The sequence below is a fragment of the Erinaceus europaeus genome, chromosome 4 (genome assembly GCF_950295315.1).
Source record: "Erinaceus europaeus chromosome 4, mEriEur2.1, whole genome shotgun sequence".
NCBI classification, from domain to species: domain Eukaryota; kingdom Metazoa; phylum Chordata; class Mammalia; order Eulipotyphla; family Erinaceidae; genus Erinaceus; species Erinaceus europaeus.
In genome coordinates, this window is record NC_080165.1 from 152,969,001 (window position 1) to 152,996,856 (window position 27,856).

The following is a 27,856-nucleotide window of genomic DNA, read 5'->3' on the forward strand; positions in this document are numbered from 1 at the left end:
AGCGCCCAGGGGTCTCTCCTGGGCCTCTTCTACTCTGAGGACAGGGCAGAAAGAGCCTTGTAGCCCGCAGCTTGCTGATGCCGCGCGCCCGGCCGGAGAAGGGCTGGTGTGGGGCTTCCTGCAGCACGGACGCCCACCCCTAGCTGAGCCCACCCCTCCCTCGGTGCGCAGAGAAAGGGCCGGCCATCAGCAGGAAAAAATGGCGCTACGCACCCAGAGTTCACATGCCAGAGATCACTCGGGGCACAGGAGCCGGGCACAGCGCCCACAGAGCTGCCCTCCGAGCGGGTGCCACGTCCCGACCAGCGGCAGCCACCCGCGCGGGGAAGCGCCATGAACTCACCCTCCGCTCCGCGCTAAGGTGGCTGCAGGCCAGGCGAGCCGCGCAGCTGCTGCGGGGATGACAGGGGAGAAGGGCGCGCAGACGCGGCTTCTTTGCGGGGTCCGCAGAGGGGGCTCAGCGCTCCTGGCAGCCTGCGGACCTGCATGCGGACAGCCCGCGAGTAGCCTTCTCCAGGGCGCGGGCCGGTCCCAGATGCCACCCGGGAGGCGCGGGCCGGTCCCAGATGCCACCCAGGGGAGGCGGGCCGGTCCCAGATGCCACCCAGGGGAGGTGCGGGCCGGTCCCAGATGCCACCCAGGGGAGGCGGGCCGGTCCCAGATGCCACCTGGGAGGCGCGGGCCGGTCCCAGATGCCACCCAGGGGAGGCGCGGGCCGGTCCCAGATGCCACCCGGGAGGCGCCGGTCCCAGATGTCACCCAGGGGAGGCGCGGGCCGGTCCCAGATGCCACCCAGGGGAGGCGGGCGGGTCCCAGATGCCACCCGGGAGGCGCGGGCCGGTCCCAGATGCCACCCAGGGGAGGCGCGGGCCGGTCCCAGATGCCACCCAGGGGAGGCGCGGGCCGGTCCCAGATGCCACCCAGGGGAGGCGCGGGCCGGTCCCAGATGCCACCCAGGGGAGGCGCGGGCCGGTCCCAGATGCCACCCAGGGGAGGCGCGGGCTGGTCCCAGATGTCGCCCGGGAGGCGCGGGCCGGTCCCAGATGCCACCCGGGAGGCGCCGGTCCCAGATGTCACCCAGGGGAGGCGCGGGCCGGTCCCAGATGCCACCCAGGGGAGGCGCGGGCCGGTCCCAGATGTCACCCAGGGGAGGCGCGGGCCGGTCCCAGATGCCACCCAGGGGAGGCGCGGGCGGGTCCCAGGTGCCACCCGGGAGGCGCGGGCCGGTCCCAGATGCCACCCAGGGGAGGCGCGGGCCGGTCCCAGATGCCACCCAGGGGAGGCGCGGGCCGGTCCCAGATGCCACCCAGGGGAGGCGCGGGCCGGTCCCAGATGTCACCCAGGGGAGGCGCGGGCCGGTCCCAGATGTCGCCCGGGAGGCGCGGGCCGGTCCCAGATGTCACCCAGGGGAGGCGCGGGCCGGTCCCAGATGCCACCCGGGAGGCGCCGGTCCCAGATGTCACCCAGGGGAGGCGCGGGCCAGTCCCAGATGCCACCCGGGAGGCGCGGGCCGGTCCCAGATGCCACCCAGGGGAGGCGGGCGGGTCCCAGATGTCACCCAGGGGAGGCGCGGGCCGGTCCCAGATGTCACCCCGGGCAGCGACCCGGCCCGGAACACCCAGCACGGAGTCGGGGCAGCAGCGCGGAGGGGCCGCTCCGGCGGGTGCCGGGTCTCCGGTCTCCTAGCAACCGGTGCCCGCACCTGCGGGGCTGCGCGGGAGCCTCCGGCTGGGGGTTCTTACCGGGTGCGCGGCCTGGTGCGCGGCGGGCGGGCGGCGCTGCAGCAGCTCCGAGTTGAGGGCGCCGCGGGTGCGGGGTGCGGGGTGCGGGGTGCGGGGTGCGGGGTGCGGGGTGCGGGGTGCGGCTGCGGGTGCGGGTGCGAGTGGCCAGCGCGGTGGCCAGAGGCGCAGGATCCCAGCGGAGCTCAGCAACCGCGCGCTCCTGGCCCAGAGCGGGCTCTGTGCGCAGGCTCCTCCCCTCTCCTCCCTCCTGCACGCTGCTCCCCAGGAGGCCCCGCCCTCCCCACGCTCCCCTGCATCACTCCTCACAGGAGGCCCCTCCCCACGCTCCCCTGCATCATTCCTTACAGGAGGCCCCTCCCCACGCTCCCCTGCATCACTCCTCACAGGAGGCCCCTCCCCACGCTCCCCTGCATCACTCCCAGGAGGCCCCTCCCCACGCTCCCCTGCATCATTCCTCACAGGAGGCCCCTCCCCACGCTCCCCTGCATCATTCCTTACAGGAGGCCCCTCCCCACGCTCCCCTGCATCATTCCTTACAGGAGGCCCCTCCCCACGCTCCCCTGCATCATTCCTCACAGGAGGCCCCTCCCCACGCACCCCTGCATCATTCCTTACAGGAGGCCCCTCCCCACGCTCCCCTGCATCACTCCTCACAGGAGGCCCCTCCCCACGCACCCCTGCATCATTCCTTACAGGAGGCCCCTCCCCACGCTCCCCTGCATCATTCCTTACAGGAGGCCCCTCCCCACGCTCCCCTGCATCATTCCTTACAGGAGGCCCCTCCCCACGCTCCCCTGCATCATTCCTTACAGGAGGCCCCTCCCCACGCACCCCTGCATCACTCCCAGGAGGCCCCTCCCCACGCACCCCTGCATCACTCCTCACAGGAGGCCCCTCCCCACGCTCCCCTGCATCATTCCTTACAGGAGGCCCCTCCCCACGCACCCCTGCATCACTCCCAGGAGGCCCCTCCCCACGCACCCCTGCATCATTCCTTACAGGAGGCCCCTCCCCACGCTCCCCTGCATCACTCCTCACAGGAGGCCCCTCCCCACGCTCCCCTGCATCATTCCTCACAGGAGGCCCCTCCCCACGCTCCCCTGCATCATTCCTTACAGGAGGCCCCTCCCCACACTCCCCTGCATCATTCCTCACAGGAGGCCCCTCCCCACGCTCCCCTGCATCATTCCTCACAGGAGGCCCCTCCCCACGCTCCCCTGCATCATTCCTTACAGGAGGCCCCTCCCCACGCTCCCCTGCATCATTCCTTACAGGAGGCCCCTCCCCACGCTCCCCTGCATCATTCCTTACAGGAGGCCCTTCCCCACGCACCCCTGCATCACTCCTCACAGGAGGCCCCTCCCCACGCTCCCCTGCATCATTCCTTACAGGAGGCCCCTCCCCACGCACCCCTGCATCACTCCCAGGAGGCCCCTCCCCACGCTCCCCTGCATCATTCCTTACAGGAGGCCCCTCCCCACGCACCCCTGCATCACTCCCAGGAGGCCCCTCCCCACGCACCCCTGCATCATTCCTTACAGGAGGCCCCTCCCCACGCTCCCCTGCATCACTCCTCACAGGAGGCCCCTCCCCACGCTCCCCTGCATCATTCCTCACAGGAGGCCCCTCCCCACGCTCCCCTGCATCATTCCTTACAGGAGGCCCCTCCCCACACTCCCCTGCATCATTCCTCACAGGAGGCCCCTCCCCACGCTCCCCTGCATCATTCCTTACAGGAGGCCCCTCCCCACGCTCCCCTGCATCATTCCTTACAGGAGGCCCCTCCCCACGCTCCCCTGCATCATTCCTTACAGGAGGCCCCTCCCCACGCTCCCCTGCATCATTCCTTACAGGAGGCCCTTCCCCACGCACCCCTGCATCACTCCTCACAGGAGGCCCCTCCCCACGCTCCCCTGCATCATTCCTTACAGGAGGCCCCTCCCCACGCACCCCTGCATCACTCCCAGGAGGCCCCTCCCCACGCTCCCCTGCATCATTCCTTACAGGAGGCCCCTCCCCACGCACCCCTGCATCACTCCCAGGAGGCCCCTCCCCACGCACCCCTGCATCATTCCTTACAGGAGGCCCCTCCCCACGCTCCCCTGCATCATTCCTTACAGGAGGCCCCTCCCCACGCTCCCCTGCATCATTCCTTACAGGAGGCCCCTCCCCACGCTCCCCTGCATCACTCCCCACAGGAGGCCCCTCCCCACGCACCCCTGCATTACTCCCAGGAGGCCCCTCCCCACGCACCCCTGCATCACTCCTCACAGGAGGCCCCTCCCCACGCACCCCTGCATCACTCTTCACAGGAGGCCCCTCCCCATGCGCCCCTGCATCACTCCCCACAGGAGGCCCCTCCCCACGCCCCCCCTGCATCACTCCCCACAGGAGGCCCCTCCCCATGCGCCCCTGCATCACTCCCCACAGGAGGCCCCTCCCCACGCCCCCCCTGCATCACTCCCCACAGGAGGCCCCTCCCCACGCCCCCCCTGCATCACTCCCCACAGGAGGCCCCTCCCCATGCGCCCCTGCATCACTCCCCACAGGAGGCCCCTCCCCACGCCCCCCCTGCATCACTCCCCACAGGAGGTCTCTCCCCATACAGCCCTGCATCACTCCTCACAGGAGGCCCGGCCCCTCTCCCCTTGGGTGCGCTGCCCACTCCCCTGACCCCCCAGGGGGAGGCTCCACCCCGTCCCACCCCCTGGAGGCACCCACTCCACTCCGCACCCCACACACCCCTGTCCTGCTCTGCCTGTGGAAGGCGAGGCCTCCAAGGCTCCCGGTAGGACCGCCCACACCCCCAGACCCAATAGGCCGGAAGCCCACACAGCTCTCCCACCACCTCGGGGAAGGCAGTCGTGGCCAGACTTGGATGCCAGGTGCAGGGGTGCCGGCCCGGCCCACAGAGCGTATTCGTCTACCCTGGGTGGCCTCTGTGCAGCATCTACCCGCTGTCCCTTAGGATGGAGCCCTCCAGAGCATCTTCCAGGAAGGGTTTGCAGCAACACCAAGGACATGACCGCCCCCCCCCCCCCCCCCCCCGCATGGGCGGATGCTTGAGGAATGGCAGAGGACATTTGGTCACAGACAACCCAACTTCAACATCTGGCCCTTTTCCCAGCTCTGACACCATCTCCCCAGACAGTAACCTGGATCCACCTGCATATCAGATGTCAGGCTCAGGCGAAAACTAGTAAAGTCCTGGGCCCTCTGGAATAGACCTAAAATAGACCTACTAGCTATTTCCACAATGCAGACTCCAAATCTTCATCTGCAATATATTCTTGGTTTTAGGCTCATGATTAGTCAACAATTTGTTCTGCTTTATATGTTAACTCTTTTTTTCAGCCACCAGGTTCCAGATGCCAGCAAGACGCCAACCAGACTTCTCTGGACAGACAGCCCCACCAATATGTCCTGGAGCTCTGCTTCCCCAGAGCCCTGCCCCACTAGGGAAAGAGAGAGACAGGCTGAGAGTATGGATCGACTCTTCCAACACCCATGTTCATCGGGGAAGCAATTACAGAAGCCAGACCTTCCACCTCTGCATCCCACAATGACCCTGGGTCCATACTCCCAGAGGGATAGAGAATAGGAAAGCTATCAGGGGAGGGGATGGGATACGGAGCTCTGGTGGTGGGAATTGTGTGGAGTTGTGCCCCTCTTATCCTATGTTTAGTCAATGTTTCCATTTTATAACTAAATAAAAACCCAAAGACACTAGGCTCAGGGCCTGACCCATCTACTTGGCCACTCGGACTTTATCTTCCATGTGTCTGTAAGACAGACTCCAAGACCCACACTCAAGCTAACTGGGTGACTCTAACAGGCGACAAGTATGTCATGACACCCTTTTATTTACTTGTTTGTTTGTTTTTTATGACAAATGCAGTCACCAACCTCAGAAATTACCACAATAGTAACTGACGCAAGGATTGATGTAGCTCAACCAATACCAGTTAGCCAAACAACAGCTCAGATCCAAAAATAGCAACCAAACCTAAATGAATGAGAAAGAGAAAGGACAAAAGGGATAGCAAGAAGAGACAATTATGCAAACCCACTGTCCACTGTAAATCTAGGGGCAGCAAGAGGAGAAAGAGAAGCAGGGAAGACAGACACACACAGAGTCCACTCTGAGTCAGATTTCTCCCCCAAAATAATTCACAAGCGAGTATCAATGAATTCAGAAAGCAGAAGGAGAAGGACGGAAGAAAAGAAGATAAGAACAAGAAAAACAAAAAGAGCAGTGAAAGGAAAGAGGTTTTTTTTTTTAATTAGCTAAGAGGAGGAAAAAAGGGGAGAGTGGAGGTAAGAGGTAGACAAGTTCCTCTCATAATGGACAGGACAGCCAGTCACCTAGCAATGGAAAAAAACAGTGACAGCTAATTGTGTTCAACCTGAAGAAGGAGGGGAGGGACACACGTATATATATATATATATATATATATATATATATATATATATATATATATAATAGTAATAATAAAATAAAATAGAGTGAAAACCCTATCAGTCAGTCTGCCGCTTGGTGGGCTCAGGATTAGCTCAGGCAGCCTGAGCAAAGACCGCCAATTGTAAAAAAAAAAACAAAAAAAAACCCTCCAGGAAGTCTTTCCCAGGCAGGGGTGAGGCTCTGACTGGTCACATATTTTGTTACTCAACTAGAGTTCCTTCCACTTAGAAAAAAAAGAGGGAGTGAGAAGGAGATCAAACCCCTGTTGAGCCAGGAATTTGGTGAAGAAAAAGCTCATCAGGAGCCAGCTAGCAGCAGCTCTCAGCGCCTGGGGTCTTGGGGTGGGTGGGGAGAGGGGTGCGCTTCAGGAAATAGCAGAAGGTTTCCTTTCTTTCCTCCGTTTTCTAACCCAAGGTTGAGGTTTAGTCACCTCCTTGCTGTCACACTTAGGACCCCTTTTTTTCACCGTCCTGCTGGCAGTGTAATATCCTACCTGTCCGCCGCTGTTGTCAGAGCTCACGCCAGCAGCTGCCTCCAAGTCACCATCTTGGCTCCACCCCCCCCCTTTGTTTGTTTTTGAATTATTTTTTTATTTTGTTATGTTGCCCTTGTTGTTTTATTGTTGTAGTTATTATTGTTGTTGTTATTGATGTTGTTGTTGGCTAGGACAGAGAGAAATGGAGAGAGGAGGGGAAGACAGAGAGGGGGAGAGAAAGACAGACACCTGCAGACCTGCTTCACCGCCTGGGAAGCGACTCCCCTGCAGCTGGGGAGCCGGGGGCTCGAACTGGGATCCTTAGGCCAGTCCATGTACTGTGCACCATCTGCACTTGCCCACTGTGCTACTGCCCAACTCCCTACTTACTTGTTTTTACCACTATCCTGAGTGCTTGATGGTTTACAGGAACTTTGCTGACACAAGTACAAGTTCTCATCTCCTGCAAAACACTCTCACCTCCAACTGAGGTCCCTTTCCACAACCAGGCCCCGGGACCCCAACACCGTCCACCTCTTCCGCAGAGTCCTCTGCGCTGGCGTGATGTGGGGCATCCACTTCAGATCTCACTCTGTTTCCCCTTCCTGTCCTTTCTTCAGCTCCACCTGTGATGCCATCCAGCCTTTCCATCAAAGATGAGACAGGGGAGAGGACTTCATCATCTTTAACAGCTGAAAAGTGAGTCATCGTGTACAGAAACCACAACTTTCTTGGCCACTCATCTGTCACTGGACATCAGAGTTTCGCTAAGTTTGAGGTACTGTTAGTTGTACAGTTATGAGCACAGGTGTCCGGAGATCTCTGTGTTTAGGTGTTGTTGTTTGCTTTGGGTAAAAACCCAGAACTTGCTGGCTCACAAGGTAGGTCATTTCTAGTGTTCTGAGATGTCTCCAGACTGTTTTCCACGAAGCCTGCACAGTCCCCCTGCCCATAGTGGAGAAATGCTGCTTCTCCAGCCTGCACCTCGCCACCGTTGCAACCTCACCAGCTCCGTCCTTCCTGCTGTCTGACCTCCCAGGTGTCAGGTGGGCTCTCACCGTCCTTACTTCTCTGATCACCAGTGACTTTAAGCACTTTCTCATCTGTCTCCTGGCTCTCTGAATGTCTCCTTGGGTGAAGATTCTGTTCACGTCTTCTCCCTCTTTCTTAGTGTCCCTTTTTTTTTTTTTTTGGCTTTTTTTTGCTTGTTTGTTTGTTTGGTTGGTTGGTTCCTGAGTTTAGTGGGCACTTTATATATTTTGATTATTAGTCTTTATCTGGTGTGGGGCATGTAAAGATTTCCTCCCATTCTCGAGTGAGTTTTTCTGTTACTGTAGTGGCTTCCTTTAGCTGCACTGAAGCTTTTTCAGTTTGCTGTATCTATACTTTTGTTGGTATGCATGAGACCCCTTCTGTTTCATTTGGTTTAAATCCCCCCTGCTTAACACTGCATTCTATTTACATAACCACTTCATTCTATTTACATAACCACTGTTGACAAGTTCCACCCTCCCTCCAGGGCATTTGTGGTTCAGTGATAGGATTCTCGCCTAATCTGCCCCCTCTTTGTCACACTCTGATTTTCACCAGTCACTTTTCTCTCCACCCTCTCTATATCACATCCTGTTTCCACCTTACTTGGCAAGTATATATAAAGACAGCATTGTGAGTTTTACAGTACCTTGAGTTTAGCTTAGCTCGTCTTAGATTGCGCTGTGTCCTGCATGAATAAAGAGATACTGCGTACAACCCAGCCATGAGTCCCTGGTCGTCTGTTACCCGCCCGTGAAGCCAGCCCGGCGAAAACAACATAACCCATCGAAAACAACATACTTTTATTCTCCTTGTTGTTGGACTTGAGTCTTCAAGACCATCTCCAAAGTAGAAATCATGAAATGCTCTGCTGATGTTTCCTTCTGTGTGTGTGACAGTGACCTAATGTCCAGCCCATCTGGAGTTAGCTTCTGTGTGTGGTGCTATGTAGTGGTGCGATTTCATCCGTCTGGCCCGTCAACCTGATCTCCCCAACACCGTTAAAGAGTCTTTCCTTTCACCACCTAACATGTTGGGTCCTCTTGTAATAGCTGTCCACTGGTATGGGGGATCCACTTTTTAAATATTTATTTACCGTTGCTTAATTTGGTAGGACAGCAATCAATTAAGAGAAGGGAAAGGAGGGCAGAGAGATACCTGCAGGCGAGGGCAGGGGCTTGAGTCCAGGTCCTCACGCACAGTAACGTGCCCACTCAACCAGGTGCAGCGCTTGGCTGGACCTCCACTTTCGGTTACAGATACATTTATTTTCATGAGGCAGATCAAGAGGCAAGACCAGAGCACCTCCCAGCTATAGGGAAGCAGGCGTCTGAAACTGGGCCCTCGGGGGCCTCAGGCCTGCACATCCTGGGCTCTTCCTGTCAAACTATCAGCTACATTCTACTTGTAAGTAGGAGACCGAGTTCCGCGTGTAGTCAAAGGACTGGTGAGGGGCACGGGAGGGTGTAGGAGCAATGGCGTTCATGCCGGGCGCACAGAAGGGCTGAGGTTCGGTTCCCAGAACCACCACAAGCCAGAGTTGAGCAGTGCTCCTGGAAACACGCACACAACACCGGGTGGTAGCAGGGGGCAAGAGCAGGATGAAACCCTAAATGTGGACGCTGTGGAGATTGGGGTTAGAAGCACAGCAAAGACAGAATTTCACAGGACACTAAACCCCATCTTCTGCAGGCCTCCGCCGCCCTTGGACGAGGAACAGTGTGCCCTGGTCTATTGCAAGGTGCCCTTAGCATTCTTCGTGGTTTCAGGTCAGTGAGACAACTTTCCCCCACACCTCTGTCTCTTTCTTTCTTTTTCTTGGTCCTCTTTCTTTCTCTCCTCCCCCTCCTCTTTTCTCTCACCAGAGCACTGCTCAGCTCTGGTTTGTGGTGGTACAGGGGACTGACCCTGGGACTTCAGTGCCTCAGGCACGAGAGTCTCTTTGCAGAGCCATTACTCCGCCTCTTCTTTTTATCACCACCAGGGTTATCTGGAGCTCAGTGCCAGCGTGATGAACCCACAACTCCCAGAGGCCATGGTCTCCTTTTCTTTTTTCTATTTCAATTGCTAGAACAGAGAGACATTGAGAGAAGGAAAGAGAATGATAGACACCTGCAGACCTGCTTCACAGTTCCTGAAGTGTCCGCCTTGCAGGTGGGGAGCCAGGCCGGGGTGGGTCTGACCCTGAGTCCCTGTGCACAGCTACACATGGACTTGATCAACTTTGTCACTGCCACGTGTTCCCTTCCCTCCCACTTCTCAATCTGCAGGCTTTCTGGCCATGTTTGTCTCAAAAGAGCCAAGCCCTTCCCTTCAGGAGCTGGTTGGCTGGCTTCCAGTGCTTCAGTCCCAGATGGCCTTGACCTGTGGACACTAGGACTCTGGGATGTTCTCACTTGTAGACCCTGTAAAAGGCAGTAGCCTTGAAGTTCCCTTTTGATGCAGAAGTTTTTAAGTTCCTTTTAGTATAAGTTGCTTGTAGTGTGAGATGGAAAAGTCCTTGCCCTTCCCCCCTTGAAGAACAGGACCTAATCAGTAAGCCACCGGTTGTTTACCAAGACCCTGGGTTGGAGAGAACTCAACTGGAGCCAGCGTAGGCTGCTGTGTGGGAGAGCGATCAGGAACTAGTGCCGAGCTAACATCACAGAAGATACACTCTGGGACTCTCGGAGCCAAAGCAATTCCAAGTGTTTTTACTCAGAAAAGCAGCTTGTACATATACTCGCCAAGTAGGGTGGAAACAGGATGTGACGTAGAGAGGGTGGAGCGAACAGACAGTGGTGGAGATCGGAGTGTGACTAGGAGAGGGGGCAGAGCAAAGAGACATCATGAACCAGTGGGGATTAAACCAATGCCCTGCAGGCAGGGTGGTGCTTGTTAACAGTGGTTATGTAAATAGCCCGCAGCTTTGAGTGGGATCAAACCAATGCCCTGCAGGCATGCTGGTGCTTAGTTAGCAGGATTAGAGACAGAAGCTTAAAGCCGGGGGAGCTGGCATACTACCCAACAATTCCAACCTGAAAGTGAATCGCAAGAGAGTTCTGCCGCCCTCCTTCCTAAACCCCAGAACAAATACTCCTTACACCACTCACCACACCAAAAGTGGGACCAGCAGGACCTAAGATGCCCTGTTATGGCTTCCTGTTGCAGCACGATGAAGACACCACTGAGCCACCGAGCCACAGCCACAGAGCCACAGAACCACAGAGCCACAGAGCCACGGAGCCACAGAACCATGGAGCCACAGAGCCACAGAACCACAGAGCCACAGAACCACAGAGCCACAGAACCACAGAACCACAGAGCCACAGAGCCACAGAACCACGGAGCCACAGAGCCACAGAACCACAGAGCCACAGAGCCACAGAACCACAGAGCCACAGAACCACAGAACCACAGAGCCACAGAACCACAGAACCACAGAGCCACAGGGCCACAGAGCCACAGAGCCACAGAACCACGGAGCCACAGAACCACGGAGCCACAGAGCCACAGAGCCACAGAACCACAGAGCCACAGAACCACGGAGCCACAGAGCCACAGAGCCACAGAGCCACAGAACCACAGAGCCACAGAGCCACAGAACCACGGAGCCACAGAGACACAGAACCACAGAGCCACAGAACCACAGAGCCACATAACCACAGAACCACAGAGCCACAGAGCCACAGAACCACAGAGCCACAGAACCACAGAGCCACAGAGCCACAGAACCACAGAGCCACAGAACCACAGAACCACAGAGCCACAGATCCACAGAGCCACAGAACCACAGGGCCACAGAACCACAGGGCCACAGAACCACAGAACCATAGAGCCACAGAGCCACAGAACCACAGAGCCACAGAGCCACAGAACCACAGAGCCACAGAACCACAGAACCACAGAGCCACAGAGCCACAGAGCCACAGAACCACAGAACCACAGAGCCACAGAACCACAGGGCCACAGAACCACAGAGCCACAGAGCCACAGAACCACAGAACCACAGAGCCACAGAACCACAGAGCCACAGAACCACAGAGCCACAGAACCACAGAACCACAGAGCCACAGATCCACAGAGCCACAGAACCACAGGGCCACAGAACCACAGGGCCACAGAACCACAGAACCATAGAGCCACAGAGCCACAGAACCACAGAGCCACAGAGCCACAGAATCACGGAGCCACAGAGCCACCAAGTCACAGAGCCACAGAGCCACAGGGCCACAGAACCACAGGGCCACAGAGCCACAGAGCCACAGAACCACAGGGCCACAGGGCCACAGGGCCACAGAACCACAGAGCCACAGAGCCACAGAGCCACAGGGCCACAGGGCCACAGGGCCACAGAACCACAGAGCCACAGAGCCACAGAACCACAGAAACCACGGAGCCACAGAGCCACCAAGTCACAAAGACACAGAACCACAGAGCCACAGAACCACAGAGCCACAGAACCACAGAACCACAGGGCCACAGAACCACAGAAACCACGGAGCCACGGAGCCACAGAGCCACAGACTCTAGTTGCTGTGCCTCTGCAGAGAGTGCGTCAGTACTAGTCATGCCAGAGCACTGCTGACTTGGGCTGGTGGTCTGCAGTCTTCCCGCTGAGAACACAAAATAACTCTAGCTAGTAGCTCAGCTTATTTATTACCTTTGGATACAGCTGGGTTTTAAAACCAGTCATTTTAATCTAGTGTCACTCAAAACTAGGGACGCTGTGGCAGAGATGTTTATTATTAATACTGTGGACGTTTATATTTTCTCTGTGAATTCTCCAGCACCAAATGCTATTGTTGCTTGGGTACTTCTGGTCTAATTCAGTCTAATTGATAATAATGTGTGTTTAGTAATTACTTACTGCACTGAATGCCTCTCCCCATAAAATACTTGAACTTAACTTCTATCAAATAAAAATACATTTAAAAGGGATGTTTTTTTATTGATAGAAAAAAGCAAAATTTAAAACAAATTTCACTTGTCTTCATATCTTGGATTTTCAAAGATGTATAAAAAATTTCTTTAAGGCAGGTGGTAGTGCATAGGGTTAAGCACACATAGTACAAAGCTCAAGGACCCACTCAAAGATCCCAGTTTGAGACCCCACCTCCCCACCTGCAGGGAGTTTCTTCATAGGCAATGAAGCAGGTCTGTAGGTGTCCATCTTTCTCTCCCCCCTCTCTGTCTTCCTCTCCTCTCTCAACTTCTCTCCATCCTAGCCAATAAAAGGGAAAATGACCTCCAGGAGCAGTGGATTCATAGCGCAGGCCACTGAGTCCCAGCAATAACCCTGGAGGGAAAGAGAGAAAGAAAGAAAGAAAGAAAGAAAGAAAGAAAGAAAGAAAGAAAGAAAGGAAAGAAAGGAAAGAAAGAAAGAAAGAAGTCCCCCAAAGTAGGCAGGGTAGCAGTGTGTCCTGGCAACACTCATATCCTCCACTTCAACTAACACAGTTGTCTCCCTAGATGTGATGTGAAAGCTGCCGCCAACTCACACCAAGCAGGAGTGCTCTGCTCCCAGCTGTCTTTTACCTAGTTTTAAGAAGAATATTGGTAAGTAAAATTCAAGTGGGTGCAAATATTTTGCACAAAAGCTTGTGATGTTTACATGTTCTTGGGTTGTACACACACACACACAGACACAAACACACACAAACACACACACATTTTTTCTTTTCTTTCCCAGAGCGCTACAAGGCTCTGCCTCACGGCGGACGTGAACCTGGCACCTCCTTTGCCTCCGGCATGGAGGTCTGTTGCATCGCTGCTGCCGCTACTTCTGCAGCCCCTACGTTTTCTTAAACACCCTTTGGTACAGCAGTTGTGCTGTTTATCCCTGAGTCACCTCAACTAAAGTGCAAAGATGACGTCAGAGGTTGCTGGGGACTACTTAGACACATTCAAAAGGAAGCGAGTAAGAGGGAGAGGAAAAGGCAGAAAGGGAAGAGGGGAGAAAACTAGAGCCCGTTGTCTGGGGAAGAGTCAGATTATTAGGATCCTGAGTGACCACGAAAAGCATTAAGCATATCTTTACATACGTATGCCAACGATATCTCACAACATGAAAAATCAATCGGAAAATCAGTAGATATACTCAAAAAAAGAGAAGAGGAAGGGAGAGTAGTTGGAAGAAGTGTGTAATCATGAAATCAAACACCAAAGCACTGAATTCAGGCCGGGCAAGACAGCTCACCGGGGGTGGCATCCGCTTTGCCGCTCAGCCACACGTCGTGCCCCAGGACAGAGTGTGGGTCCCGCTGCTGTGGGGAGCATCATGCTGGGGTGACTGCCCCCAATCTCTCCCTCTGTCTCTCTCTTCCTATCTGAAAAATTCAGCCCAGACAGACGACCCCACCCATGTGTCCTGGAGCTCTGCTTCCCCAGAGCCCTGCCCCACTAGGGAAAGAGAGAGGCAGGCTGGGAGTATGGATCCACCTGTCAACACCCATGTTCAGCGGGGAAGCAATGACAGAAGCCAGACCTTCCACCTTCTGCATCCCACAGTGACCCTGGGTCCATGCTCCCAGAGGGATAAAGAATAGGAAAGCTGTCAGGGGAGGGGATGGGATATGGAGTTCTGGTGGTGGGAACTGTGTGGGGTTGTACCCCTCTCATCCTATGGTTTTTGTCAGCGTTTCCTTTTTATAAATATATATTTTTTTAAAGTCATCCCAGAACCAGTGGTGACAGAAAGGAAGGAAGGAAAGAAGGAAGGGAAGAAAGGAGGGGAGGACGGAAGGGAAGGGAAGGACAGAGAGAAGAGAGGTCACAGTTCCTTAGGGAGTAGATAGGTTCTCTGGTGGAAAGAATGGAAGTGGGGGGAATTCCCCCCTCACTTTAGGTGGAGAAAAAAACATACTAAAAGGTAGAAAGAATGACCATTCTAGGAAGGGCAATCTGCCTCAAGAAATAAGGTATTGCAGGCTCCATTTATTTGCTTTCTGTGTCATTTGAGAGAAAAGGACTATTTCTTAGACAGTTCCAACTCTGCTTCCATGCTGCTGGCTCAGAGCACTGAACTCTGGTGGTGGGAGCTGTGGACTTAGACCCCCATCTCTTATAATTTTGTGAATTACCACTAAATCACTAATCTTTACAAAATTTAACAATACTAAGAGACGCCTGCCACACCGCTTCATGTTTCTGGAAGCTTCCTCACTGCTGGTGGGGACCCGGCTGGAGGCCTGAGTGGCAGCAGGGGCACTGGCCAGGCAGCATCCCCAGCCCAGCCTTCCAGGCTGTGCGTTCACAGACTTGTTTGTTCTCAGGCTTCATCTCCTTCCTTTCCTTTTTTGGTTTTCTTTCTTTCTTTCTCTCTTTCTTTCTTTCTTTCTCTCTTTCTTTCACTCTCTCTTTCTGTTTTCAGGACCACTGCTCAGCTCTAGGTTACTCTGGTACCCATGACCTCAAGTCCTTTCGCACAGCATATGCTCTCTCCCTGCCCCCAGCTTCAATCATGGCACCCCTCCTTAGCGGCAGGCTTTGTAAAACAGTAACACCTGTCTGGCTGCACAGGGGTCAAGTCTCACTACTAGGAGACCCCAAAAGCTGCGGTCTTGGCAACTCTGTCTCGAAAGATCCTAGATATGAACATTACTTTCCCTCTGGGAAAGGGGGTGATCTAGATCTTTTGGGTTTACTCATATACTTTTCAAGACTGTTTGTAATTTGTGTGATGGGAATCCACAGAATGGATAACAGAGTCATTTGTAAATAAGAGGTAAAAGTTGGTGCTATCATACCTTTGTGACATGGCTGGAAAACAGGAGATGCAACACAGTCCAATAAATAAATAAATAACCACTTCATTGTTCATTTGTTTCATGAGAAAGAGGTGAGGAGATGGGGCAGAGAGCAGAGCGTCTGCAGACAGGCGGCAGAGCTCACACAGCCATAACAGAGGCACCAGGAGATAAAGGCAGCGCCGGGAGTGCTGGAGAGAGGCAGTACGCGCGCGTACGAGGAGACAGCACCGCATGTAAGCCTAGTGCGGATCTGCGCACAGTCACTCATGAGAAGCAAGATCAGATGTGAACTGGCTTCATGCTCCTAGTCCGCAGGGACCAAGACTTGGGTTCTGACTCTCAGGCTTTTGTCCTGGTTCTCTTCCTTTCTCTGCAGCCATGGTGACGAAGCAACCGCAACATTTTCGTCAGTCCGCTGTACTGGATGTACAACTTTAGTTTTGATTTTAAGCAACTAATTGATCTGGATTACTGAGCAAGAATGTACTTTGTCGGAGGAAAACCGGCAGCTCAGAGAACTGAGGGAAATCCTAGGACTGGAGCTCTAGGGAGGACCTTGCCTCCAAGTACTGTCTCTCCATCCAAGATGGCAATCCTGAGAAAGTCTCATTGACTCAACGCGGACTCTGGGCACATCACTCTGTTTAAGATGGAGGATGGAGAGACAGGGAGGGGGGGCGGGGAAGGGGAGGACGAGGGGAGGAGAGGAAGAGGGGAAGGAAAAAGGGGAAGGGGAGGGGAAGGGGAGAGGCAGGGGAGGAGAGGGGAGGGGAGGGGAGGCTCTGGGCACATCACTAGTTAAGAGGGAGGAGGAGAGGGAAGACAGGACCTTAGCGAATGAGACGGAGGGTGGCAGTGGGCAGCCGCTAAGTGCACAGACTGCATGAGCAAAGCCCAGGGCTCCAGCCCCCGGCTCCCCACCTGCAGGGGAGGCTTCACAGGCGGTGAAGCAGGTCTGCAGGTGTCTCTCTGTCTCTCTCCCTCTCTATCTCCCCTCCTCTCTCCATTTCTCTCTGTGCTGTCAAATAAAAATAAATAAACAAACAAATAAATAAAAATTTAAAATTACAGAGAGAGAATGAAATGGAAAGAGGCAGTTCTCAAAGAAAGCGACTTTCAGTAGGAGACAAGGAATGCTGTGGCGGGGAAAAAGCAAAACAAAGCAAGATACAGCTGGACACCTTTGTCTTTGCCGTGAAGAACAAAGTGAAGGTGTTGTCAGTGTCCTTTGTCCTCTCTTCTCATTGCTGCCTCCTGGTTGCTTCAAGACTCTTCAGCTGGAATAAGAACGGCTGTTTTAAAACAAATTCATGAAAATTCTTTTCAACGAGACAAAACCTCTTAAGAAGTGGTGACCCGGAGTGTAAAGGTCTCAGAGGCTTTTCTCAGAAAATTCTGGTGCTTAGGCCACCCAACATGGAATTTAGATCGGATGCTTGATAAGACACTGAATTTTACTTTCTAGTCTCAGAACTGTCTGTGTGGGATCAGTGTTCACAGAAACCTCATCATTTCACAGCAGTGTAAGGTAAATGATGTTCCTGGCTTCTCTTAAAGTCTAATGCCATAATGCCACAGCAGCAATACGTGAATTTCAGTTGCCACTGAGAAGGAAAAAAATAACGTCCTTCTGCATTGGGGGGAATTACAGACATGTTTAAAGGTTTGTCACACATGATCCTGACATCGAGGAGAAGGCATGACTTTCGGGAAGGTCAGACTTTATTCAGGAAATATGAGAGCCCCCAGCTATTGGAGTACACGTGGGCTAAGAGAGAGAGAGAGAAAGAGAGAGAGAGAGAAAGGGAGAGAGGGAGAGACTCCGAGCCCTTACTCACTTGGTGGTAGACTCACCTAGGCAGAGCAGGAGGGAGGGGAGAGGCCCATGCCCACGCCCACGCCCACACCTGGCCTGTTTCTATCTTTCCTTAGTGGGTGGAGTAAGGTTCTGGAGAGGGGAGGTTCAGCTGAGGCTTTTTTTTTTTTTTTTTTACCTTTTTCTTGTTAGATATAGTAAATATTTTGGCTTAATTGTCTACTCTAATATTCTGATCCTTAAAAGGACATTGGAAACATTCTTCAGTGAACTCTCTTCTGAGACATCACTAGGAAGCTTCTTTTCTAAAATATTTATTTATTTATTCCCTTTTGTTGCCCTTGTTGTTTTATTGCTGTAGTTATTACTGTTGTTGATGCCATCCTTGCTGGATAGGACAGAGAGAAGTGGAGAGAGGAGGGGAAGACAGAGAGGGGGAGAGAAAGACAGACACCTGCAGACCTGCTTCACCGCCTGTGAAGCGACTCCCCTGCAGGTGGGGAGCCGGGGGCTCGAACCGGGATCCTTACGCTGGTCCTTGCTTCAAATGACCACAAGAGGTAAGAATGTGAGAAGGAATGAGGAGAAATGTGATCATTCCTGAGTGGTGAGGAGGGCTGGGGTGATTCAGATCTGTGTCGGGCTAGCGTCGCAGGAGAGGAGAGAGAGGCGACCCAGGAACCAAGACTGAGGTGATGGCAAGGCGATACAAATCTTGATTCTTGTGAGCGCCCCGGAGTCGGGCCGTGGCACATGGTGCGAACCACAATGGCCTGCAGCAGCCTCTCGGTCTGCACCCCCAATGGGAGCGGCTTGACAATCCACACACAGTCAGGAGAGGGGGAAGAAACTGCTAGGATAGCAATACTCTGCGGGAATTAGGAAGGAGGCCTTTAATCCTTTGTAAGACAAAGCAAAAGACTGGCTGTAGATAAAGGGACGGGCCATACGCATGGAGATAGGGTGGAGCAGGCTTAAGGAATGCTGGCTGCAGAAGATGCAGGATGTTATTGTGGGGCAGGGGAGACTTACATGGCCGCCATCCTTCTGAGGTTCATGTCTCTCTCTTTTTGCTCAGCCCCTTGGTAGAGAGAGAGACTTACCAGGTGAACTCACCTCATAGGTTAAGCTCTGCCAGGCTCCACCACCTCCCCATAATTTCCCAACAGATCTGTACTCAGAATATTGTATATTTAAACACGGTTGACCTTTTTATAACCAGAGGCTGTTTTTATTTTAATTTTATTTTTTCAGAGCCCTGCTCAGCTCTGGCTTATGGTGGTGCTAGGGTTAGAACCTGGGACTTCAGAGTCTCAAGCGTGAGCGGCTTTTGCATAATCTAATGATTATCCTATCTCCCCTGCCCCCAAAGTTATTTTTTTAAAGGGACACTTTTTCTTTTCTTAGAAAGATACACAGTTAAGTAGAAAAATTGCTTTCTGACTATTTTTGTTATTTTTGCTGGTGTGCTATTTCTTACAGTGAGCACGCCCACATTTCTAAATGAAGCGCAGTGGGATCACTTCAGAACAAAAGCAGAGGCCTAGCACACTGGCCTGGTACCTGCAGCCCGACGCAGGTGGACGGCCCTTGGGCCCACCTGAAGCCTCGTGTCAGGGACCCACGGAGCCCCGCCGGACAGCCGGGAGAGGGGGCCAGGTGCCGGGTGAAGCAGAGGGACCTCGTGCTGCTGGCTCTCGGCTCAGTCTGGGGTCACTACAGACCCTTCAGCGAAGCGGAAGCAAGTCCACAGAAGCTGGAGCGGCTGGGCTGATGTTCAGTTTTCTCTAACCCTCCCCACGTCCTCGGCCCGAAGGGCATGGCGGGCACAGCGCTTGCTGCTTGCGACGGGCGGGCTGGCGACGTCCTGCTCTTCTGCCCCGTCTCATGGCGTTCAGCTCCCCTCTCGTCCATGTCGGCCTGTCTGTCCAGCTGTCCTGCCACTAGTGTGCTGGCTCAGCACACCGCGGCGCTGAGGCTTGTCTACAGAACCGCCCTTGGGCCAGCTCTGCGGGTGTGAGTGTGCCCGGCCTGTGGCCATGGATCAGGGACCTGGGAGTCAGCGGAGTCCCACGGGAGCCTTCTGAGCTCCTTTCCCACCAGAAGCTGTAGCAAAGATGAGCTACACCCAGAGTGGTCTGAGAACACTCAACTACATGACCCCGTTTCATGCCTCAGCCTCTGAATCTCACTGTCTAGACTGCAGTGTTCAGCCACCTTGAGCGAGAGAAATTATCAAACCAGTGTCCTCAGGGGCCCCGTGGTGGTGCACCTGTTAAGTACACACATTACGGTGCTCAAGGACCCGGGTTCAAGCCTCTGGTCCCCACCTGCAGGGGGAAAGCTTCATGAGGGGTGAAGCAGGGCAGCAGGTGTCTCTCTGTCTCTCTCCCTCTCTATCTCCCCTTCCTCTCAATTTCTCTCTGTCTCTATCCAATAATTAATTAAAAAATTAATTTAAAAAAAACAACGTCCTCCAGGGAGTAGGGCAGTGGGTTAAGCGCACGTGGCACAAAGGCCAACATAAGGATCCCGGTTTGAGCCCCGGCTCCCCACCTGCAGGGAGTCGCTTGACAGGCGGTGAAGCAGGTCTGTAGGTGTCTGTCTGTCTCTCCCCTTCTCTGTCTTCCTCTCTCCATTTCTCTCTGTCCTATCCAACAATGACGACATCAATCACAATAACAATACTAACTACAACAATAAAACAACAAGGGCAACAAAAGGGAATAAATAAATAAAATAAATATTTGAAAAAACAATGTCCTCCAATCATCTTTTATTAAGCTTGACCCTCTAAGAAAATTGGACAAAAGTATCATTGTGTGGTGGTGGGTTTTGCCCGTCCTGAGCTCCATACTTCCAAACTGATTTTTTTGTTCTTTCTATTTCCAAGGGAAGGGAAGAGGGAGAAGCAGAGAGGTGAGAAACCCCAACACAGCTCCGCCATCTAGGAAGCTTCGTCTGCCGCCATGCCTGGCGCTCTGATTGACTGCCAAGGCTCAGACCCAAGGTTTTGAGCACAGGGTACACTGTCAACAGCACTGCTAGCTCCTGGACCCAGAAACAACCGCAACAAACATAATTCCCACATGGACAGTATCTGTCTCACCTGTGTTGTTTTAATGTTTTATTATTTTTATTTTATTGGATAGAAACAGGAATTAAAAGGGGAGGTAGAAAGAGACAGAGAGACACCTGCAGCCCTGCTTCACCGCTCATGAGGCTTCCTCCCCTGCAGGTGGGGACCGGGGGATTGAACCTGGGTCCTTACTCATGGTAACATGTGCACTCAGCCAGGCGTGCCCCACCTGCCCCAGTCACTTCATATTCTTAAGCAGGGCGAAACTCATAAGCTACTCTCTGACGTTGTAGTCAGATATGGAAAATGGGTTTGACCAGAGCCTGTGACTTGGATGAGAACGCCTTGCTGTCGGGAACTTCGGAGCTCCTGCGGAGGGCTCCACGGAGAGATCTTGTCTTTGCGCTTATCTGACATCAACTACCTACTGTATGTGAGGCACTGTTGTATGAGATGGATGTAACAGTGAGCCCAACAGACAAAAATCACGTCACAGAAATCACATTCTCGCGTCTGACAAGACCGTGGACCCACTTCGCAGTGTTTGGAGACATTCTGTGATTTGCTGCCACATCCTCTCAGACAGGTGCTTAATTCTCAGCAGCAGTTTTCTTATCCTTTCCGTGGGGACCGACTTCATCCTTAGCATCAGCCCAGCCCAGGGGAAGTTCTCGGTCAGACTCCCTGTGAACGCACTTGGCTTGACAAGCCCTGCTGGAATTTTGCAACTGGCTCAGGCTTTTATTTCCATGTTTGTTGCTGGTGCAGTTCCTCTGCCTTCTGTTGCTGTCTGTGGAGTTTCTGCAGTGCCTTGAGCGAAGCAGCTGGACAGGGCTGGAGGCTCGCTGATGCTGACTCCAAGGATAGAGGGATTCCTCACTGGGTGGGGGCCTGTGTTTGCCGCAGCAACACCGGGGAGCAAACCCCTGCTCTATGCAAAGGAGCTACAGCGCCCATCCAACTGTGCGGTCAAGGACACACAAGGGCCCAGTTACACGCATGGACACACAGACACTGACACACACACAGATATACACTGGCACACACAGATATACACAGACACTGACACACACAGATATATAGAGACACTGACACACAGATATACACTGACACACACAGATATACACTGACACACAGAGATACGCTGACACACACAGATGTACACTGACACACACAGATATACACAGACACACACAGATATACACACTGACACACACAGATATACACTGACACACACAGATATAGGCTGACACACACAGATATACATTGACACACACAGATATGCACAGACACTGACACACAGATATATACTGACACACACAGATATACACTGACACACACAGATATACACATACACACACACACACTGACACACAGAGATATACACTGACACACCCAGATATACAGAGACACTGACACACAGATATACACTGACACACACAGATATATACTGACACACACAGACACTGACACACACACAGATATAAACAGACCCTGACACACAGATATACACTGACACACACAGATATACACTGACACTGACACACATATATACACAGACATACATAGACACACACAGATATACACTGACACACACAGATATACACTGACACACACACATATACACTGACACACACACATATACACTGACACACACAGATATACACTGACACACAGATATACACAGACTCTGACACACAGCTATACACTGGCACACACAGATATACACTGACACACACACAGATATACACTGACACACACAGATATACACTGACACATACACTCAGACATTGAAACATACAGATATACACTGACACACTCACAGATATACACTGACACACACAGATATACACTGACATACATAGATATACACTGACACACACAGCTATACACTGACACAGACACTGACACAGACAGATATACACTGACACACACACAGATATACACTGACACACACAGATATACACTGACACACACAAATATACACAGACACTGACACACAGATATACACTGACACACACACTCAGACACTGACACAGACAGATATACACTGACACACAGAGACACTGACACACTCAGAGATATACACTGACACACAGATATACACTGACACACACACTCAGACACTGAAACATACAGATATACACTGACACACACACAGATATACACTGACACACACAGACACTGACACACACACAGATAGACACTGACACACACACTCAGACACTGAAACATACAGATATACACTGACACACTCACAGATATACACTGACACACACAGATATACACTAACACAGAGAGACAGATACACACAAAAACAAACATACACAAATACACACAGGGACACATACATAGAGCGACACACAGACAGACAAACACACACTGACATACACATACACTGACATGTGGTAGAGTCCAAACTCTACCTAAATGTGGAAATTCAAAGGATTCCTCGTTCTCTACCCCTTGTAGGCTCTGCATACCTTCTGACTTCTTTTTCACTTTACAAATCTAATTTAATTTTATTTTAGTGATTTAATAATGATTAACAAGGTTATAAGATCACAGGGGTACAACTCCACACAGTTCCCACCACCAGAGTTCCGTGTCCCATCCCCTCCACTGGAAGCTTCCCTGTTCTTTATCCCTCTGGGAGTCTGGACCAGAATTCTTTATGGGAAGCAGAAGGTGGGAGGTCTGGCTTCTGTCATTGCTTCTCCGCTGGACATGGGTGTTGGCAGGTGGACCCACACCCCCAGCCTGTGTCTGTCTGTCCCTAGTGGGGCAGGGCTCTGGGGAGGGGAGGCTCCAGGACACATGGTGAGGGCGTCTGCCCAGGGAAGTCAGGATGGAATCATAGTAGCATCTGCAACATGACACTTGAAAGGCAGTAAGATATAAAGCAAACTGTTCAATAAACCGGAATCCAAAAGTAGGACTAGAGCAGGTGTAACTAGGGGCCTTTGTATGGGGAGAGTCTGGGACGTCTATTTTAGGGATGTTTTAAGGGCCTCAGGACTGTACTAATTTTTGCCTGAGCCTGACAGCTCACATGCTGGTGGGCTGAGAGTCTTGTCTGGGGAGATGGTGTCAGAGCTGAGAGTGGGACTAGAAAGCCGGGTCAGGGCAGAGAGTAGCTCCCAGACATGAGGAGAGTGTTAGACGCCATTCCCTGTTCCCCCCATCACCTGACCCAGGGCACACAGCTTCTAATCTCTAGTGTTTATTTCTCCTACTCTCAGAAGCATCATGGGATTTCTATTCAAGAAATGCGGTTTTTTCACTTTAAAAATATTACAAAGGCCAGTTATTGTCGTGACTGCAGATGACCCCAGACATAATGAGGCAGATTGGCACCCACAGAAATGTGGACGCCTGAGCTTAAAAGCGCTGAGGTTGAAGTCTGGGAGCAGTCTGCCACCTTCAGGACGATGTCCCCACTGACTACAAGAAGAACGCGGGATAGTGAGAGCATTCCGTGGCTGACGGGAGAGGCTAGCTTTGCTCCTTGCAGCACATTTCCCATGATTAAGGATCGCATTTATTAATTACATTAGGTTTCTTTACCTTGATTATGTTGACCTCTGGCAGAACAGAGAGAAGTAGAGATGGAGAGAGAGAGTTAAGGGAGGAGAGAGCAGTGCAGCACCAAAGCTGTTGGTGCAGCAGCGTAATGGGTGCTGATGGTCTGAGCTGGGCACCGCAGTGCAGGCAGTCGGCCTCCCTAGCCTCCAGCTAACTGTGCACTACCTCAGCTACTTATGCAGATTCTTATGGCTTCAGTTCTTTCTTTCTTTCTTGTTGGTCTGCTTCTGGATTCTGCTTGTGAAGCCTTCTGATTTTATCATCACATTGGGTTCGCTTGTGTTGCTTGCTTTGTGTTCTGTTTGCACGTCCACTGTTGGCTGGGCACCCCCTGCCTCCAGGACGCTGGTTTGGCCCTCGCTGATTCGTGCTTTTTCCTTCTCCCCGCCCCCTATCTTACATATCTCCTTTGTTCCTGACTCTTCCACCGGAGGAGAGAGATGGAGGACAGAATTGGGTTGTGATTAGATTAGATTAGTTTGTTGAACTGCATCCCCGCTCGTGAATAAAGATTGAACTGCGTTCTCAGATCAGCCATGAGTCCCTGGTCCTCTCTGTCTCCCACCCGCGAAGCCAGCCCGGCAAAAACAACACTTTCTTTCTTTCTTTCTTTCTTTCTTTCTTTCTTTCTTTCTTTCTTCCCTACAGAGTTATCACTGGGCTCAGTGCCTGCACTACAAATCCACTGCACCTGGAGGCTATTTTTTTCCTTTTGTTGCCCTTATTGTTTATCATTGTTGTTGTTATTGTTGTTGTAATTATTGCCATCGTTGTTGGATAGGACAGAGAGAAACGGAGAGAGGACAGGAAGACAGAGAGGGGGAGAGAAAGACAGACACCTGCAGACCTGCTTCACCACCTGTGAAGCGACTCCCCTGAAGGTGGGGAGCAAGGGGCTCAGACAGGATCCTTACGCCTGTCCTTGCGCTTTGCGCCACTTAACCCGCTGTGCTACCTCCCAGCCCCCAAGTTCATTAATTTTTATTGATTTAAAAATAATTTACTTCATTTTGTTGCAGAGTTGAACAGATCTTGTTGACTTTGCATTCAGTCTGGAAAAACATACCAGTTCTGGTAACCTAACTTCCTGGTGGTTCCTTTTATTACAGGTTCATGATATATTTTAATAATCCTAAATAAAATTAGTAATGCCATCATCAACCCTGAAATGGGAGTGGGAAGAATAGGTCCCATCTAACTCACAGGCCATAACCTTCATTCAACTACTAGCTATCATCACTGGTGTGAAGGAACGAGGGAGACAGGAGAAATAAGAAGTAGCCTGGGCCATGACGGTGACTAAATGCATAATAGTGTGATAGAATAGCAGAAATGGGGAGTCGGGCTGTAGTGCAGCGGGCTAAGCGCAGGTGGCGCAAAGCACAAGGACCGGCATAAGGATCCCGGTTCGAGCCCCCGGCTCCCCACCTGCAGGGGAGTCGCTTCACAGGCGGTGAAGCAGGTCTGCAGATGTCTGTCTTTCTCTCCCCCTCTCTGTCTTCCCCTCCCTCTCTCAATTTCTCTCTGTCCTATCCAACAACAACAACAACAATAATAATAACTACAACAATAAAACAAGGGCAACAAAAGGGAATAAATAAATAAAATAAATATAAAAAAAGATAAAAAAAATTAAAAAAAAAGAATAGCAGAAATGATTGGGCCAGGAGGTGGGTGGCTTCCTGAAGTCGTTCTAGTCCTGTCTTGTTGCAGTCCCAGGTGGTCTCCTTTGGTATTCCTAGTTGACCTGGGAAAGGAGAGGAGAGAAACACAGCTGCTGACTTTTCCTGGGACAAGAGTCTAGCTAAAAGCCCCCCCCACACCAAAAAAAAAAAGTTGAAGCACAAAATAATGAGCTCAGCATCCAGACAGTAGTTAAGGACATAATCACAGGAGTGAGTAAAGAGTTTGAAAGAATTGTCATCAGAAATGCAGAAACAACAAAAGAGACTGTGGAAGAAAACACTAATTATTTCAAGGTTATTAGAGAGCTGAAAGCTGAAATAGTTGAGCTAAGAACACAACTAGCTGAACAAGCTAAAACAGTATCAGAACAGGGTAACAAAACAGATGAACTCCAGAAAACAGTAGAGGGGAGAGAGGCTAGAATAAGTGAGGCTGAAGACAGAATTAGCAAGATTGAGGATGAATTAGACAACTAAAAAAGAAGTAAGAGATCTCAAAAAGAGATTAAGAGATACTGGAAACAACAACAGAGACCTATGGGATGACTTCAAACGAAATAATATACACATTATTGGCTTACCAGAGGAAGAAAGAGAGGGAGGGGAAGAAAGCATTCTTCAGGACATAATAGCTGAGAACTTCATAGTCTAGACAACATTAAAGACATAAAGGTTCAAGAAGCCCAGGGGATCCCAAACAGAGTTAACCCAGATTTAAAGACACCAAGACACATCATATTTAGAATGGAAAGGAATAAGGATAAAGAAAGGATCCTGAAGGCTGCAAGAGAAAAACAAAGAGTCACCTACAAAGGAAAACCCATAAGATTAGCAGCAGACTTCTCCATACAAACACTACAGGCCAGAAGAGAATGGCAAGATATCTATCGAGTGCTCAATGAGAAAGGCTTTCAGCCAAGAATACTATATCCTGCTAGATTGTCATTCAGACTAGATGGAGGCATCAAAACCTTCTCAGACAAGCAACAGTTGAAGGAATCAACCATCACCAAGCCTGCCCTAAAAGAAGTTCTGAAAGGTCTCCTATAAGCAGTCAGACCACCATAACATGTCATATATCAGAACACTCTTAAAACTCCACAAGAATGGCGTTAAAATATCTTCAATCTTTGATATCAATAAACGTCAATGGCCTGAATTCACCTATTAAAAGGCACAGAGTAGGAAGATGGATCAGAAAACACAACCCAACAATATGCTGTCTACAGGAAACTCACCTAACTCAACAAGACAAACACAGACTCAAAGCGAAAGGATGGAAAACTATCATACAGACCAATGGCCCCCAGAAAAGGGCAGGAAAAGCTATTTTCATATCTGACACGATAGAATTTAAAATAAATAAAATTTAAAAAGATAGGAACGGACACTACTTAATGCTCAGAGGATCAGTCAATCAAGAGGACTTAACAATTATTAACATCTATGCACCCAATGAGAAGCCATTTAAATACATCAAACTTCTACTGAAAGAGCTACAGCAATATATTAACAGTAACACAATCCTCTCTCTCAACTTGACAGATCATCCAGGCAGAAAATCAAGAAAGACATAAGGGAGCTAAATGAGGAGATAGATAAACTAGAACTATTGGACATTTTCAGAGTCATTCACCCCAAGAAACTGGAATGCACATTCCACTCAAGTCCACATGGATCATTCTCAAGGAGAGACTGTATATTAGGCCACAAAGACAGCATCAGCAAATTCAAGAGCATTGAAATCATCCCAAGCATCTTCTCAGATATCAGTGGAATTAAACTAACACTTAACAATCGACAAAAGATTAGTAACAGTCCCAAAATGTGGAAGCTCAACAGTACACTACTTAACAACTTCTGGGTCAAAGAGGAAATCAAGGAAGAAATCAAAATGTTTCGAGAGTTCAATGAAAATGAAGACACAGGCTATCAAAATATTTGGGACACAGCTAAGGCAGTACTGAGAGGGAAGTTCATAGCCATACAAGCACACATTAGCAAACAAGAAAAAGCACAAATAAACAGCCTGGTTGCACATTTCAAAGACGTAGAAGAAGAAAAAAAAGAACCCTAAAGCAACTTGAGAGACAGAAATCACTAAAGTTAGGGCAGAAATCAGTAACATTGAAAATAAGAAAACCATACAAAAGATCAATGAAAGTAAATGTTGGTTCTTTGAAAGAGTGAATAAAATTGACAAATCTTTAGCCAGACTCACAAAACAAAAAAGGGAGAAGACCCAAATAA

The 27,856-nt window shown here is 51.5% G+C and overlaps 1 protein-coding gene across 2 annotated transcripts in view; it reads right to left on the minus strand.

The window, feature by feature from the left end:
* Nucleotides 1-469, minus strand: part of KLHL32 (kelch like family member 32) — a 218,633-nt gene extending 218,164 nt beyond the window's left edge. For both annotated transcript variants that reach the window (XM_060190744.1, XM_060190743.1), the window contains exon 1: nucleotides 344-469. The gene's annotated coding sequence lies outside the window, so the exon portion shown is untranslated. The remainder of the gene's footprint in view (nucleotides 1-343) is intronic.
* Nucleotides 470-27,856: the final 27,387 nt, after the last annotated feature.